At 45.9% G+C, this 18,373-nt stretch overlaps 1 protein-coding gene across 4 annotated transcripts in view; it reads left to right on the top strand.

Annotated features, from left to right (window-relative positions):
• HMGB1 (high mobility group box 1) overlaps nucleotides 1-18,373 on the top strand; it is a 979,364-nt gene that overhangs the window by 319,329 nt on the left and 641,662 nt on the right. The window lies entirely within an intron of this gene.

Below are 18,373 nucleotides of genomic sequence, written 5' to 3'. Positions count from 1 at the left end.
ATGTTTTTCTCCTGACAGAAAAATAGCATATGTCTATTACATTAAAGCATTTTAAAAATACTATAAAGTGAATAAAACTTAAAATCTCGCCACCCAGAAAAAAAAATTGTTAACACTTTGTTATACATCCTTGGAGCCTTTTCCCCCTAATGATGGGGGTATATCTGTGTGAGTGTCTATGTTACAGTGCTGTAGGCTGTTTTTAAAACTCTATACCAGGGAAATCAGTAAAGTCAGGTGTTGTAACTGCATAAATATAGTGAGTTCATTATAAAGACATACTTAAAAATACCAATCTTGCTATTGGTAGATTTAGGTGTTTAGTCTCATTTTTGCTGTTCTAAATAATGCTGCAATGAATCTATCTGGTTATTTTGTAAGCACAAAATTGAAGTAGTGTTGGAGGTAGGGGAGAAGACACATGCACTTAGGATAGATGACAAGTAACCAGCTGCTCACTAGGGTGCAACAGTAGATTTTTTTTTTGGTGGAGATGGGGTTTCGCTATGTTGCCCAAGTTAGTCTTGAACTCCTGGGCTCAAGCGATCTGTCTGCCTCAGCCTCCCAAAGTGCTGGGATTACATGCGTGAGCCACCATGCCCAGCCATTTATGTTCTTGATGAGGGCCAACTTTCCCTCTTCCACAAAGGATTAATCTTAGATCTATAGCCAATTTATTGTAAGTACTATTTAGCTACTCTGTGCTCCACACATCACATGGAGTAATATCTTCAAACTATGAGGTTTAATAACACTTGACTGCTGACTTGACTGTATTTCCTCAGCTCTGATGCTTCCTGGGTGATGATGTCAGTTATTAAATTAACTCAAATTTTAAAGCTAACACTTCATTCCATCTAGACCAGGTAGCTTGTCATTTGTACGTCTGATAGGTGCTTTCAGCATCTCAGAATCGGCTTATTTTTCATGAATTGCATATTGTACTCATTTGTAATACTGGAATGTAAAATGTTCTTACTAAGGATCAGCTTATAGCTGTGTCAGCTATTCAACATTTTCCTACTTTATAATTTCTAGCTGCTTTACCATTTAGCAACTTTAAATTTTTATGCAGTTAATCTGTTTCTTTGTGGTTTTTATGTTTTCTGAATGTCTTTAATGCACATTAATGTGTACTTAGTAGATACACATTTACACATTGAGAAGTGAAGATAGGTTTGTGTTCTGTGTACAGTTAGGAAGTCCACTAAGAAAGATTTTTAAAAACTATGGGAAAACACGTTTTTCCTCCTGTCCTAAAATAGAACCTGATGATGGGAGGGAGCATCAGTCTGGCCTAAATCAGTGAACTGCGTTTTTGGATGCGGGCAAAAGTATTGTAATGTTGATTACTTTATAATACATATTAATATCATTGGCTCAAACAGTTGTGATATATACCTAGTAATCATCTAGGGTCTCAAAGATACGTACCAGTTTGAATAAATGCTGTTTCAGGATTAAATTTTACATTTCACTTTAAATTGTCACTTTGTGACAATATTTCTAAACAATGTCCATTTTTAATAGCAGTTGAATTTTGAGTCTCCTTTGTCATGAATATTGGTTATGTCTGAGCGATGATTGACTTACTTTTCTTGGGTAAAATCCCCAACGTTTGCTTATTATCTTTGATTATTCATCAAAAAGAATAGTGCAATTAATTTGACTAGTGTAACCTGCCTCTACAAAATAGCCTATTGGAAGTTAGTTTCTGAAGGGCCAAAATCTTTAGCTACTGTGATTAATGACTTGGTTTTGTAAGCAGCATTCAAGATACTTTTTTTCTACATTATTACCACTTGTCAATTTATCTCCAGACTTCTATTTTGCCTGTGGTGTTTGATTGCTGTGGAGTAATATGTCTTGCCATCTATCATATGTTTTCATAGCACAAAACAATGATAGCAGCTTTTCTGGGAAGATGGAGTCTTTACAAATATTTGGAGAGAGGTTGACTTTCTCCAAGTACTGAGTAATTTTGGTATGGTTCAGCTCTTCTACGTGGGCAGAATGAGAGGAGTGTTCCCCTATTTGCTCTGGCACGTGTGCTGTGGTTTTCTTGTAGTGGTCCAGGCTGTTAGCCTTAGAGACTTCCTAAAAGACAACCAGTCAAAACTAGTTACCTTTGAGTCCATATTAGCATGTGATTCGGAAATGACATGAGAACAGGGGCGTACTTGAAAGCTCTAGGCTAACAGTCACCTGTGGTTTGGTTTTCTTAGAACCGCATAGCATGGGCCTCTTGACAGTTCTTACACTGCTTCAGGGCAGGCGGCAGGCAGTATGGTGTAGTGGAAAGAAGATCTTTTGGGGTTGGAAAGGATTTTGTTTCATGTTCAAGAGTTCATGCTGGCCCCTCAAGTGCTGTGGTTTTTAGGTAACGCAATTTCTGTGAATCCCCATTTCCTCATCCAAATCTATATAACCTTGATTGGGCCAGTCTCTGCCGTGGTGGATTCCTCTGGTGCTGGTTTGGCACATGAACATTTGAGGCTGGCTAATCAATTGTGGGGGCTGTTCTCTGCCTTGTGGGATGTTTAACAGCATCCCTAGCCTCTACCCATCAGATGCCAGTAGCATCTCTCTACCCCAGTTGTGACAACCAACAATGTCCCTTGTCCTTCAGTTACAGGGAAAGTGACTTTGAACTTCAAAATAATCGAAGAGAAGGAAGTAAACTGGCCCCTTCTGAGTACCTTTCAGCAATCCGGCACTGTGCCAGGTGTCTTTACTCAGGCTTCATAATGATCTTCTCAGAAAGGCATTGTTTCTCCCAATTCCTGGTGGGAAAATGGGGTGACACTCTGACGAAGCTAAAATATATGTTGACTAGAACTTAGATCTAACTCTAAGGCCCATGTTCTGTCCGGTGGAGTGATCAAAGTCGGCATGCACATAGCCAAGGATGAAAGTTGACCAGCACTGTGACAATGCACTTGTATCGTCATTGAAAACTCCGTGGGAGGACTCAAAATCTCTTCTCTGAAATTAGCCATAAAATTCAACCACGTTAAGATTTGCTGTTTTTTCACCAGGCTATATCCGGTTTTCTAAACCCATGTATAATTACATGAAACACTGAAGCTCTTCGTTACAAAATGCAGATTCTTAGTCCAGTGTTTTGTAAAGCTGATCGAGACCAATATTTAAAAAAAAAAAAAAAAAAAATTTAATGAAACAAAATACCAATGCATCATAAGGAATTAAGGTGAGGATTGGGGTTTCTGGTTTTTGTTTTTTGTTTTCTTGAGACGGAGTCTTGCTCTTGCTGCCTCGGCTGGACTGCAATAGCACAATCCGTCTCACTGCAGTCTCCACCTCTCAGGTTCAAGCGATTCTGCCTCAGCCTCCTTAGTAGCTGGGATCACAGGTGCACACCACCACGTCTGGCTAATTTATGTATTTTTAGTAGAGACAGGGTTTCATCATGTTGGCCGGGCTGGTCTCAAACTCCTGACCTCAAGAGATCCGCCTGCCTTGGACTCCCAAAGTGCTGGGATTACAGGCGTGAGCCACCGCGCCCAGCCAAGGATTGTTTCTTGATGCTTTTATCTGTTAGGCATAAATTAGGCTTACTGAAGATTGTGTCCCAGAATGTTTGAGAGAAACTGGCTTAGACGATTGCAATTATTCATTTAAAAAAGAAGAAACAAAAAACCCAAAGCATACCTTTTCATTGAGCATTGGACTAGAAACTGACTCTTAACCCTGGTTGCATATTAGAATTTCTCAGGGGCTAATTGTACAAAATACTGACACATACCCTCAGAGATTGATTTAATTGGTCTGAGATGGGACCTGGGCATCAGGATTTTAAAAGCTTCCCAGGTGAGTGCAAGGTACAACCACAGGGCTGTTGACTGTATGTGGGGTGTCCTGTTTGATAACTGATGTCTCAGTGTTAAGAATTTGAAGTTTCCTTTTCTAAGCCCTGATGATCTATTCTGTAGATAAACGGATGATAGGCTCATCCATTTACATTTTTTCTGTAATTAGCCTTTTCACATTGGCTGTAGATGTTCAAGTATCACTCACATATACGAAACTTCCTTATACCTCTCCCGCTTCTCACAGGAGGAATTTCGGGATTGATGCAAAATGACTTCTGCACCTTTCCATAGGTTTTTGTACATGTTTAGCTGGCTTAGGCATTAATCACTGAAGCCTTGAGTCCTACTGAGAATGAGCCCTGCAGCCGAGTGAATGAAGGCAGTTGAGTATCTCGCTGTAGTTCTCTACTATTGGACTGGTGCTTTCAGGGGCTTCTTCCCTGCACCACCACCACCCCTCACCCCCCAACATCCTCTGCACGGACACACACACCATCCCCCACACAGACATACACACCATCCTAGGGGTTTCCTATCAATGTGTTCCTTTTAGTTGCTTCTGACTTTTATTATTAATAACATACAGAAAAGCATGGATAATTGGGAAATAACCACTTCTTGTACTCAGTACTTGCCCAGCTGAGCAGGGAAGGAGCACTGGAAAGTATATTAAGTGGTGGTTTGGCTTTTAAAGTCAAACGTACTTGGGTTTACATTCTGGCTGCACTTTTCACAATCCACGTGGCCTTGGCATTAACCTCCCCAGCTGGTTTCCTCTGTAAACTCAGTTTGTACCTCCACAAGGTGGTTGTTGAAGATTAAAGGAATTTGTGCACATTGATGTGTTGAGTGATCTTGGCACCGAGTGGGCACCCAGGAAGTTCCACAAGTTATGTTGGCTGGGGAGGTGCTCCCTCATTTACCTCTTCAGTGTCAGCTTTCTTTTCCGATATCAGCATTCACTTTTTACTTCTCCTTGCGCCCGTTGCATACACACACGCTGATGTTTTATTTCCCCAATTCGTGTTTTCTGTGAAAGTGAGGCTTTTTAAATAGACGTTGCCAGGCAGGCAGAGCAGGGCTTGCTTCCTGCTTGGTGAACCAAGTGGCTGCTGTGGGTTTAGTGGAAACTCAGGAGTCTATTTATGATTGCTGAGGTGCCTGTGGCTCATCTTGACTGCCTGTGTCTGAGCGTTTGGTGATGTTCAAAAGCCGAAGGTGCCAAAAGTGTCTCTGGAGAATTGAGACTTTACAGTCCATAAGCAGAGGACAGCATTTTCCCAGTCCCAGAGATACAAACTATTGCCAGAGTGTGTAAGCTGTTTGGTTTCCTAATAAAATATCTCAAGTCTTTTAGTAATACCTCCTTCCCTTCTAACAATGACACATACCAGACCAGCATTTTTTAAAAAATGCTCCCACCTTTTGATTTAGAAAAGTTGAAAGAATAGCACAGTGAACATGTGACCAATTACTGTGACACTTCTCACCATGTCCTTCTTGGGACAGGGACCTTCTCCTGAAACACAGGCCATCATCAAACCCAAGAAATCTCATTGACACAATAGTATTACCAGGTCCAACTGTGCATCAAAAATGCCCTTTACAACTGTATTTTTGGATCCAGGATACAAAGATTATATACTTCGGTTGGTAGCCATGGTCAGCCCAACACTTTTAAAATGATACAAATTTTGTTTGAGAATTTTGGAGATTTTATAGCTACTATACATAAGCATGTTGCCCAAAGGATGACTTTATTAGAGGAATTAGATGATGTTTCTTTAATAGTTGTTTTTAGGCGTTACTTGTAACCACTTATATCAAAAAGCATTATTAAATGTGACCCACCAACCAAAAGGTTGCCATAAATTATCTTGAATGTATTTGTTGACCTAACCTTAATAAAAACTACTGGAGTGGTCTAGTGATCAGAGTCATAACTGTTCCTCCCTGATCGGGTGATACAAGTCCAGGAATAAACGATTCCCACTGCTTCACAACCACAAGAATAGAATCTAGAATAGCAGGTATTGACTCTACAGTTGCTATGGCTTTCATGTGTTTATGGCACATATACTGTGTGTCCTGCACACAGGTGGGGTGATGTATTTTCCACACACAGCTGATGTGTTCTGGTTATACTCCCCATGACTGCCTGCCTGCCCATCTGGAATTCCTCCCTACAGTGTTAGTCCTGGTCCTCTGAGAAGGGGCATTGCCTTCACCGTACTTGTCAGGCCATTCAGTTGTAAAATGTCCGAAACCCACCTAAAAGTACTTTGGTTCAAAGGGGATTTATAAGCAGAAGGATGGCAGGTAATGAAAGAAAGCATTAACTAACCAGTCTGTGCATAACTCAGGACAGCCGGGCTTTTGGAACACTGGGACTCCTCTCCACTATCCTTGCTGATAACTTGCTTCTAGAGGAGGTTGGGAAGCACAGCCGCAACAGCAGTCCCCAGCAGACACCACTAACACACCTCCCAGGGGCAAGAAGTCCCAGGGGGAAACTTCCGTCCCTCCTGGGGATGAAACTGTGCCCAGAGTGAGCTCTGCAAGAACACGACTGCTGCCATTCTAACCATGAGTAGGTAGAGGGAAGAACATTTATCAAAACAAGTGGGATGCTGCTTCCAGGAGAATGGAGGATGCTGGGTAGACCCAGTTGCACGTCTGCCCGGGACGTAACCTAGTTTTTCTCGTTCTCCCCTGCATCCCAGGGCACATGCATTCTCCCATTGTGGCGCAGAGGAGACTGGCCAGGACGTAGTTCTTCAGTGCTGAGTCCATAGGCGCTAGGACCTCATGTGTAACCAGCAGACCCTGAGGTTGCACAAAGTGAGGGTGGCCCAAGATGCTGAGAACCTCCCAGCTCCCAAGGACGGATGTGGGGACTCATTACTCCTTTCCTGCCACTGGGAATCATGCCTAGTAGCCCAAGCAATTCACCAAGCCGTTGCTCTGAGCAGGGCTCTTTGGCCCTCACAGTTTGCCTAGAAAGCTCATCCTCCAGCCCCCAGACCCTGTTGTCCTCATCTATGTTGTGCATGGCTCCTCCTGCCCTGGTGCTGTGTGGTTCTGAATACAGGGAGAGGGAGTGGGGAGTCCAGGCTGACTCCCAGGGCTCTCTGACTTTGGTCTCTCTCTTTTCAAGGTGAAAAATGGCATCCTTCCTTGAAGGAGAACACGCAGACAGCCAGCCAGAGAAGAAGGTGAGGGAGAGCTAGGTTTACCTCGACACATGTTGAATTTGAGGTGTCTGCAGAGCCAACAGCCAGCCAGTGAGCAGAGGCTCCCAGGTGTGGAACTGGGTAGAGAGCGGAGCTGAAATACAGACTGCAGTTGGAGTGGACAGCCGGGCTCTGGGTGCAGACACACAAGCCGGCTGTGCACACAGCCCAAGTGAAGGACTGTTTGTCCTGTGTGTGCCCCCCATGCGCCCGAGTCACATGCACCCTCCTCTACTGAGCTTTCAGCCTCATCTACACATGTGAGAGGGAAGAGGCTCAGTTCTATTCATTGTTTAATAGCCCAAGTGCCTAGCACAGGGTTTGCATTTACTCAGTCAGGATTTGTCAAAGAACTGAGGTTCAAAACACAAACCCTCAGGAGGCCTATGTTAAGAATCAGGGCAGAAGAGCATCTGAGGAAACAGTGGTGGGAGAGCTGGAAGGAAACAGGTGGTAGAGGTCACAGAAGCCAAGGGAGAAAAAGGAGGAAGGGATGGAGAGGGACGAGTGCTACAAAGTGGCCAAAGGAGATGAAGACCAGAATGTGCACTAGACTGAAGCGCAGAGTTCCCTGGTGATTTCAGAGAGCAGTTGCAGCTGAATGAGTGTGAGGAAGCAAAGGATATTGCATTTGGAGAATGCTCTCCCGGGTGTAAAATTAGAAAATTGAGTGGGAAACTGGAACAATAAATGCATTCCACTAGAGTCTGGGGTGGAGTTTGGGTGGTGAATGCTCTGGGGTCAGAGGAAGATGGTTCTCTCCTTGTTCAACTTACCATGGTCTTCATATGCTTGGCTTTGGTCCCACTGAATCAACAGAGCCTGGAAGTCAGAGGCACCTGTTTCAGCCACCATCAAAATGGAAAGAACCCACAGGGTGTCCTGGATCCTCCCTTCTGTCCCTCTGGCCTCATCCAGTGCTGGCGCATTCCCCTCTGCCCATTTTCTACTTGGGACCTGGATTAGTCTGTTCTTATGCTGCCAATAAAGACATACCCGTGACTGAGTAATTTATAAATAAAAAGAGGTGTAACAGACTCAGAGTTCCACGTGGCTGGGGAGCCCTCACAACCATGGTGGAAGGCAAAGGAGGAGCAGAGCATGTCTTACAGGGTGGAAGGCAAGAGAGAGCTTGTGCAGGGGAACTCCCATTTATAAAACCATCAGATCTCATGAGACTTATTCACTATCATGAGAACAGCATGGGAAAGATCTGCCCCCGTGATTCAATGACCTCCCACCAGGTCCCTCCCATGATGTGGGAATTATGGGTGCTGCAATTCAAGATGAGATTTGGGTGGGGACACAGCCAAATCGTATCAGGAGTCTCTGGGAGATCTCAACTGCAGCCACTCACTCAGCCTCCCCCTTCCCATGCTCCTCAGAGTTTTAGCCAATAATGAACTATAAAACCATTCCTCACAGAAGCTAAAAAATTGCCTGACACAAAGACTTTTTGAGATAATAGGCTTGGAAATAGGAGTCTACAGTGGCCCAATGTAGACTGCCACCCATGGCAGACTCTTTGTTTCATGGCAGTGGAAACTGGAGGACACACGCTGGTCTGGGGGCTCCCCCTGGCCCATGAAAGCAGGTCTGCAGGCCAGGGGCTCTAAGGTCAATGAGACCTACCCAGGAGTGACATGTACAGAGCTGAGATTTCTAACAGTGCATCTTTCCTACACAAGCTCATAAACCTCTTGTTTTTAGGAAGAGAGGGGGCATCACAGCTAGTTTTGGCAACCAAGGAAGAACAGTCCTCAGTCTGAAACTATCCTCTGTGGTTGTTGGGGAGGTCCTGCACTGGTTGAAAAGGGTCCCTAAAAATGGTAATCAGCCCTTCCTCAGACATGGTGAAGTTGGAGCAGGACCTTGGCTTCAAGGAGGAAGGAGTTACCCCCAAGGGATACTGTGCACCCCAAATCCTATATCCCTGGCCACAGCAGCCCTGCTCAAACCCACCCAACCTCCCACCCTCAGGTGTACATACATGTGCATACACTCTCTAACACATACACACTGCACCATATATACCCAATGCATATGCATGCACACACACACACACACACCCACAGGCACACTGCACCACACATACCACCCAACCCCACCCTCCGCCAGCCTTCACTTATCCATCTTCCCTCTGCTCAGGCCTCCCCCTCCCCAGGAATCCCTGGCCAGACCTCCTGACAATGCTCCAGTTGGTCCCCAACCCCTCCATGGAGATTTCTTTGTGTCTCTCCTTTTGTATTTAAAGCATTACTTTATAATCTGTTTGTAACTCTGCTGCTAGACTGTGTGTTCCTTGAGGACAGGAATAGGTTCCTAGTCCTATTGGTGTCCCCAGAGCTTAGCACAGAGCCTGACACATAAGCGAAATGTGAACTAAAGAAATGTGAGCAAAAGAAATAATTGATGGATAAGCACTGGCCAGATTCCACATGCCTGAGAAAACTGTGTCCCATTCCAGAAGCCTTAGTGTCAGTAGCAGCTTTCTAGGGCTGCCATAACTAATGACCACAGACCAAGTGGCTTGAAACAACGAAAATTTATTCTCTCTCAGTTCTGGAGGCCAGATGTCTGAAGCCAAGGTGTCAGCAGGACTCTAGAGGAGAATCCATCCTTGCCTTCCGGCTTCTGGTGCTGCCCTGCATTGCTTGGCTTGCAGCCACATCTCCTTATTTCTTCTTTCCATTACTTTTCCACATGTATTTCTTGTATTTCTGTTACCTTCTTTTGCCTCTCTCTTGTAAGGACACTTATGACATTTAGGGCCCACCCAGGAAATCCAGGGTAATCTCCCCACCCCACTATCCTAAACTTAATCACATCTGCAAAACCCCTTTCCAAATGAGGTCACGTTCACGGGCTCCAGGGACCAGAACTTGGATCTTTGGGTGGCCATTACTCAGCACGCTATGGAGCTCCCAAGTGGATGAGAAAAAATATTGCCTAAATCTTTCTTGCAAAGTTTTCCCGTGTTTCACCAGAGAGGAATCTCCTGGACAAGATGTGCTTGCTTTGTCATTGTCCAGGAACATCCAACCAGTGATCAAATTTGTAAGCCTTCAATCATACCTCTGTTGATAATAAAAGGTGCACAAAAATGACAGCTTTTCATGAGAATCTCCACCAAGGGCAGAAGTGAAAAGGGAGACAGAAGGGTGTGCTTCAGGATGAGAGGCAGGGGAAGGTGCAATACGTCAAACTGGCCAAATTATTTCAGACTAGCATCTAAGCCACAAAATAGAGTCTTTGGGATCTTGGGACTGATGGCAAGGGGAAGGCAGGCCCAGGCTTAACCTTAGCTCCTAAAAGGAGGAATGGGATGAGGAACAGGAGATGGAAGAAGGTCTGAGTGAGGGGGAGTAGTCATGGTTAAGATGAGACAGAGTGACCTCCAGGGTCGAGAAGAATGATCCTAGCCCCTGTCCTGATAACAGAAGGACCTGACCAAGCTTCTAGGAGCTGTAGCCAGGCTCCTCTGAGTACTGGAGCCAAGAGGAGACCAGATCGCAGCTCTGCCATGCTTGCTGATGGATCTGGACATCTTTCTTTCTCCCCTGAGCCTTTATTTCCTCAGCTGTTAGTAGGGTGTGAGAAGCATGGTCCCTCCTTGATGGACCCCTACCTTTTACCAAAGCATCCTAGAAAAGCAAACAAACGTTTGCCTGAGAGTTGGCCTAGTGGTGCTACTTTGAGTTGACGTAGACAGGAGAGAAGGAAGCTCCATTCCTCGAGTACCACTGATTAGAGACCAGGATCCTGACTACACTTCATTTACCAGTGTGTGGGGTCTCTCATACCAGGGTCTTCGGCCCTTGTAGATATGGGTAAGGAGGAGGGAAAGACCCTGCCCAGGCTCTGAGCCCAAGATAACCTCCAGCTTTGGGGGACTACCAGGCATCCCAGCTCACAATAAAATTGTGCCTTGGTTCCATATTTCCGTTGTTCCTCATTGCATGTCTTCCTCTGGGATCTCACCAGGAGAAGGGGGTAATGGCAGGGCAGATTCAGACTCTCCTGGGACCCTAGCTCCAATGCCAGCCATCAGCATGCTGAATCCCATCTGATCCCCTCGTCCGACAACATCCCAGTCCCATCCTCCCTGCCTGCTGGCTGAAAAGCCTCATGCTTTTCTTTATGGAGAGTGAAAGACGACAGATCCAGGAAGCCAGAAACATTGATCCCTGGCTTGTTTGCAAACTGGAACAGGGTACCTCTCTGTGCCTTGGTTTCCTTATATGTTCACCAGGAGTCATCACATTTGCCCAGCCAGGTTCTGGGCTTCCTGGAGGTGAGACCTAGGACAAGGAGACTCCTTTGAGCTCCAGTTTCTTCATCTGTAAATTCTGAGGAATAGCATTTGTCTCACAGGATTGTTGGGAGGGAGAATTGAAAGATGAGATGTGGAAGCTCTTCAGCAAAGTCAAAGCAAAAGTAGTTGACGATTAGATAAAAAACAATGTATAAGAGGTTGAACGGAGGAGTGCCTTAACGCAGAGGAGTTGCAGTTCAGACAGTATTTCTCAAAGGATATTGCTTGGAACACTCATCCCAAAAAATGCAGCTTGAATAAGGGGCTCCTTGGTCAAGTAAATTTGGGAAACTGTTCCTTTCCTGGAGATTTACCAGGTGCTTGAAAATATTAAGAGCTCAGAAAAGTACTGAGGTTAACAGACCCATTGAACTGTCTTTCATCCAGCATTTCCCAAACTCATTTCTTCAGGAACCACTCCCCTACCTGACATGCCCCCACTTTAACACAGGGAACCGAGGGTACTGGTTACACTTGTCCCTGCCCCTGCTGTGATGGACCCGAGGGAGATGGGAAAGCAGGATGCTGGCTGCGGAGGCAGGAGGGAGTGGGAAGGGGGCAGAAAGAGGAGCTGGGTCACGAAAATGTCAGATGTGTCACTACTTGGCTCCATTTTCTTCCATCCAGGTCGGACCAATTGGAAGCTGCACCTGGAGGTATCTGGAAACCTGCTTGGCATGATTTATAGAGGTGGGTTTTGTTTTGAACACTGCTGGCTTCATATAATGGTATTATTTCCTCAAGGGATTAGTTAATGGAGGGAATACTGCTCTCAGAGAAACAGCATCAACGAAGATCTCTCAACTTAAAATAGTACTGAGTAGACAGGCCATGACCCCAAGATTGAACTCGAAATGCTGCAGTCCAAAATCAAGGATGAAAAAGGAACACTTCACTGAGGAGAGACAGAAATCCACCATTGAAAGGTTTATAAAAAGCAGGGTGGAACAAGGGGTCTGGACTAGTGAGATGGATTGTTTAGGAGGCTCAAAGGCTCAGCAACAGAGGGGCAAAAATTGTGGGGGTGTGAAATGCCCCCCACTAACAGCTGAGGAAATAAAGGCTCAAGGGAGAAAGAAAGATGTGCAGACCCATCAGCAAACATGGCAGAGCTAGGACCTGGTCTCCTCTATGCCTCTGGAGCTTGGGAAAGAGAAAACTCAGAATTCAAACCCAGGTCAGGAAGGAGAAAGGAAGGGAAGAGGGAAGGGAGGAGGGAAAGGAGGAAAGAAGGGAAGGAGGAGGAAAAGAAGGGAGGAAGGAAGGAAAGAAAGAAGGAAGGAAGGAAAGGAGGGAATGAAAGAAGAAAAGTAGGGAGAGGAAAAGAAAGCATGTGCATATGCATGCATATCCCCACCCCAGCTAACATGTCCAATATAGGTCTGCACCCCAACAAACCCTGGCCCCTTAACCACTTCTCTGGGCTTGGGACTGTGTGGCTCTTCTTGGGATTGATGGATGTGGGAGGAGGCCATGCTGGCTCTGAACATGGACTTGGGGCCATCTGGGCATGGGATTTCCTGGTTCCATGACCTGGAGAAGGAGGTGTGGTTAGATAGGGGCATGGCCAGGGCAGGAGGGGTACTGGTCATGGAGAGACCAGACAAGTGTTGGACTGGGGGAGGGGCCAAGAGACTGTCTAGCTTTGCAGTTAGGGGCTCTCTGCCCCTTGTGGTCTCCATTTGCAAAGTGATGGGTTTGAATTATAGGTGGAGGTTCACAGCTCAGTGTTTGGGAACAAAGGTTTGAACTGTGAATTTTTTTGTTTGTGTGACTTTGGGCAAAACCTTCATCTCTCTGAGGACCAGCTTTCTCATCTGTGAAATTGGATGTTCCCTTTCTAGGCTGCGGTGAGGATTCCACGATGTTGGTGAAGAGATCAGCCCAGTGTGTGCTTGGGAACTGGCAGCCACACTATTGTTCTTTCTGAGGTTGCTCACTTACAGCTTTAAAGTAGCTGCTCTGGGACTATCCTTGGAAAGAAGAGGGCAACTGGCCTCCTAATTTTATTCCCAGAGCCGATTTCCCTCCACTCTGGAGTCTGGTAGTTAAGAGCATGGGCTCTAGAATCTCCTGGGTCATTTAATTGTTAACTATTGGTGAGTCACTTAACTTCTGGGAGCCTCAGTTTCCTGGTTGGTAAAATGAGATGCTAACAGTATCTATTCCCAAAGATGTTATTAGGAATAAATGCAAATACATCTAAGCTCTTAAGCAAGGCCCGCCTGGCACACAGTTAATGTTTAAATCTGCCAGTGTTTTTCACCAATAGCCTCACGGTTCTCTCCCACTGTTCTCAGCCCACCTATAGGCAGATGCTGTAGGTGGCATTTGGATCTGTGGCAGAGGTGCTCGGGGAGCCATCGGCTCAGTTCATCAGCCCTGTGCCCTTTGCTCAATGGAACAATGGCCTCCAAGGAAGAAAAACCTCAAATCCGATTTGTTCGCTTAAATTCAAGCTCTAATTGTTTTGGGAAGAAGCCCATGGTGGCTGAAATCATTCCTTGTTTTGCTCTTCTTTGCTCCTGTCTGGCAAAGCTTAATCTCAGTCAGACCTTTTGATTGCACAGGGAAAAATTTGCCAAGAAAAGAAAATAGCAGCTGGGTCTCTTTAGAACTCAGACAAGGAAACTGCTTTATGATCAGGGCTCCTTCTGGGCAGCTTCACTTCCTTCTTCTTCCCGTGTAAGAAAATTTAAATTAAACAAATCTGAGCCAGTAATAGACAAATCTGGCTTCTCCCTGAGGGCTGACATGCAGATGACCTCGTGGCACTGGAAGGTCTGGTAAATGGTGGACCACCCCTAGCACAGGTGCTCTCCAGGAGGGCTTGCTCTGCCCCAGCAGCAGCCTGGTGGGAAAGAACCAGGTAAGTACAGGGTGCAGATTCCTCAGGCACCTCTGCTTAAAGCGAAGACCCCAGGTGGAGCATGGCCATTGCACATTTTCCATTAGCAAAAAAATATTTACATCAATCCCTTCTACTTGGTCCTATGTCACCCACTCTTTCCTTCCTCCTGGATGCGTCTAAATCCCTCGGAAAGGCCATCTGCTTCCACTCCTCAAACCCTTTCCCTTCATCATCTTGTCCTCGCATCTGCCGCCCCCAACTCTGTGCCAACCATATTGAACTACTAGAAATTTCCAGGACATCCCCTCTCCCTTGTCTAGTGGCTTTGCCTCAGGCTCTTCTCTGTCTCTAATTGTGGAAAAATGGCTGGGCGTGCTGGTTCACACCTGTAATCTCAGCACTTTGGGAGGCCGAGGCAGGCAAATCACAAGGTCAGGAGTTCGAGACCATCCTGGCCAACATGGTGAAACCCTGTCTCTAGTAAAAATACAAAAGATTAGCTGGGCGTTGTGGCTGGCGCCTGTAATCCCAGCTACTCGGGAGGCTGAGGCAGGAGAATTGCTTGAACTCAGGAAGTGGAGGTTACAGTGAGCCAAGATTGTGCCACTGCACTCCAGCCTGGGTGACAGTGCAAGACTCCACCTCAAAAAAAAAAAAATTGGGGTGAAACACGCATCTTAACCACTTTTAAGTGCACAGTTCCACAACATTAAGTACATTCACACTGTTGTGCAACCACCACCACCATCCATCTCCAGAGTGCTTTTCATCTTGCAAAACTAAAACTTTATACCCATGAAACAACAATTCTCATATTTCCCTCTCCCCAGCCCCTGGAAACCACCATTCTACTTTCTGTCTCTATGAATTGGAATCCGCCAGGCGCCTCCTGTGAGTGGAATCAGTATTTGTCTTTCTGTGACTGGCTCATTTCATTAGCATAAGGTCCTCAAGGTTCATCTGCATGGTAGCAGCTCTTCCTTCTCTTAAGGCTTCCTTTCAGATGGCCACATCCTACTCATCTTTCAGGTCTCAGCCTAAGTTCTCTCCCTCTGGGAAGGCACCCTGCTGACCTCCCAAGTGAGCACCCCCACCATGCTTTGCATTCCGATCCTGTCAGGGGACAGCCAGGGATGTGTGAGCTCCTTCAGGACACAGACTCCTTTCCATCCATGGCTGTATCACTGCACGGTGCCTGGCACTGAGTGGTGGCCACCAAATATTGCAGAGGGGAATGTTGAACAACCTTTCCTTGGAGATGTTCATGAACAATTTTCAACAAAAACCTTCAGACCAGATCTGAATGCTCTTGATCTACCGGGGTTACCAGGTATCAACCACCCTTTCCTGGAGCACAGTTGGCCTCTGTGGCACTGTTGTCTGCCTGTTCTCTCGTTCCTCTTGCCTGACCTGCGGTCTCTGCTCAATCCATCCCTCCTTCTCTTTGAGCACTTGAGGTGTCTGCACCCACTCTGCTCCACACACATCCCCTGGGGTCATCCTGGCCCCACCTCTCTGGAGATGATTTCCAGTTGCCTGTCCGTGCCTCACTTCATCCTGCACAGCCTGGGAAGCACCTCATCCCGGCCATCTCTCTCCTTCTTTCTGTGTAAGCTGACCCAGCCTCTGCAAGTCTGCAGGTTAACACCAGCACCATCACTTGGCTTGCAGTTTGCAAGGACGTGCTTGATTCCACAGCACTGTGCCGGCTGTCCAAATCTTCAGTGTTCGGAGCATTTGTAAACAACACCCCTTCCTTTGTATGCTCCTATAAAATCCCTTCTCCAAGGCCTTATCACTGTGGGGTGGCAGAAAGAGAAGTGGGATCCTATCCCTGCCTTGCCACATATTGGTGGTTTAAATTTAGGCAAATTACAAGTCCTCCCTAAGCCTCAGTTTCTTCATCTGTAAAGCGGAGATAACAAATAGAACATCTCCAGGGATGTTGTGAGAACTAACAACGGAATTCAGTGATTTCCTACCTAATGTGTGAGATATCCCTGGGTGGAAGATCTCCCACATTTTTTTGATGTTGAATAAGGTGTGTGCTGTTTGAGAAACTGGGCCCCACTAAGACAATGTATGTGAGGTATCTTGTAGAACCAACACGAGCGCGTTGACCACAGGCCCATCGCCTTCCTCCCTCCTCAGTTCTCTCTCCCTGTCCTTGGTCCCACAGCCAAGCTGCCCAGGGAAAATGTTGATGTTATTTCTAGGGAATCCACTGCTCAAAGGTTCGCTGCAGTAGTAGACACTCTCTTAGGTGAGTTGATGGATTAGCTGGCTCTCTGTCAACGCCCTGCCAAATGCCCACAGCCCTCTGAATGCTAATGCCTGGAAGGTGGTGAAAGTGGCCGGTGCACTTCGGCTCCAGCAGGTGAGGAATTGACTTGTGTGCTTAGAATCAGGTTTGTTCTCAAACCTGTTTGTGCCCATCGTGCACTTCATTGTGCTGATAAATTTATTTAAACAAAATGAAAATTCATGAAATTCACGTGAAATGTAATGAAAAGAACTTGGTGAAAGCTAAGATGAAGACTTTGAAAAGACTAGCTGAAGGGTGATACTGAATTGAGGATATGTGAAACCACTGTTAAAGTGTGGGAGAAATTATAAAAATCTGCAAGGATATTGCACTCCTATTGCTTTGCAAATATCATTAAATTCTTACTCTACTTTTACAAAGTGGAAATTGAAAATCATATATAATGCATTACAGGAAGACCATGCTGAACTCATCTCTCAGTGCAAGAAACAACCTTGGCTCTACATCAAAAGATTGGCGAAGGAATGTACATCTTAATGTTGCAAATTGAAATAAAATGTTTACGGGATGTGTACATCATTTTTTAATGGTTCCTTGCCTTTAAAGATATACAGTCACGTATCTCCATTCTGAAAAATGCGTCGTTAGGGGGTTTTATCATTATGCAAACATCACAGGGATTGTGACCCAAGAAGGCCAGTGTGGGACCCAGGGAATGAAATAACACACAGCTAGAGAGAGGCACTAATTTGCCCTGCTTCCCTGTAAAACCCACCACATCACAGCACAGGGAGACCGGGCAGGCGCACAGAGTCTCTGTGGTACCCCAGGTTTCCATAGCTTTGGGAGCCTCAGGGCCCGCCCTCCACCTCATGCTCTCAGGAGCCCAGGGTGTCTGCACAGGGGTCCTAAGGAGGAAGAGTGAGGCAGTCGTACCGTAAGTGGCACTGGGGGAAGGAACATCGGCCATGGAGCTTGGGTTGAAGAACTGAGGAGGGCCTTGACGGTGAAACTGGGGGAGGCTTAGAGTGCCCTGAACACTGCAGAAGGACATTTGACGTGTGGGATTCGAGTTGTGACCTCAGTTATACTAACAGGATGGGGTGGTGGGGTTGGCTAAGGGACAGTGACTCTTGCAGATAACAGGGAGGCCCGGGATGCCCCTGCCAAGAAAGGCTGCATCATTTCAGGAGGCCCCTCTCTTTGACCTGGGTGATTCTCTCAGACTAATCGCTATTGCAAAATGCATTCTGTTTGTTTATGCCTTCTTTCGTCTCAGCTTCAAGGATGGAATCTTCTGGAGAGAGAATGTTATCAGTCTTTTCAGGCTGGAATAAGGAACAGATATGGGAACAGGAACCCATGATCACATTGGTCATGGGGAACAAGGGCCACCTGTCCGTTACATGAATTTTCTGCGTTGGAACAAGATGCAGCCTGACTGAATCCATTAGATAACAAGAGCCTTTTCTCCTGAACTTTGACTTGATTTTCAGACTACCAACTCATATGTGATATTTTCCAGGTGAATGATTTTCTGCATCCAGTCAACTTATTTTTGTTATGGTCGTGTTTGATCTCTGGCATCCCAGAAGAATCGTTACTGAGATCCAGAATCCAATCAACACATTGCTTTTTCAAAATAGACATTCAGAGAAACCTGCCATTTTTAGGGCTGGAAAGAAACTTAGAGATCATGTAATCCCACTCCTCATTCGATAGCTAACTCGGTGGACATGACTGCTAGAGAAAGGCACAAACTAATTAGGGTGAACTTGAAAGTGGAACCCAGGAAACCGTAACTCATGAAGAGTGCTACAAACATTTTGTTCTGTAACTACACAATTTGGATTCCCATTGACTGGCCCAGATACA

This window comes from Macaca thibetana, chromosome 17 (genome assembly GCF_024542745.1).
Source record: "Macaca thibetana thibetana isolate TM-01 chromosome 17, ASM2454274v1, whole genome shotgun sequence".
Taxonomy (NCBI): Eukaryota; Metazoa; Chordata; class Mammalia; order Primates; family Cercopithecidae; genus Macaca; species Macaca thibetana.
This window is presented reverse-complemented; position numbering and strand designations above follow the sequence as displayed.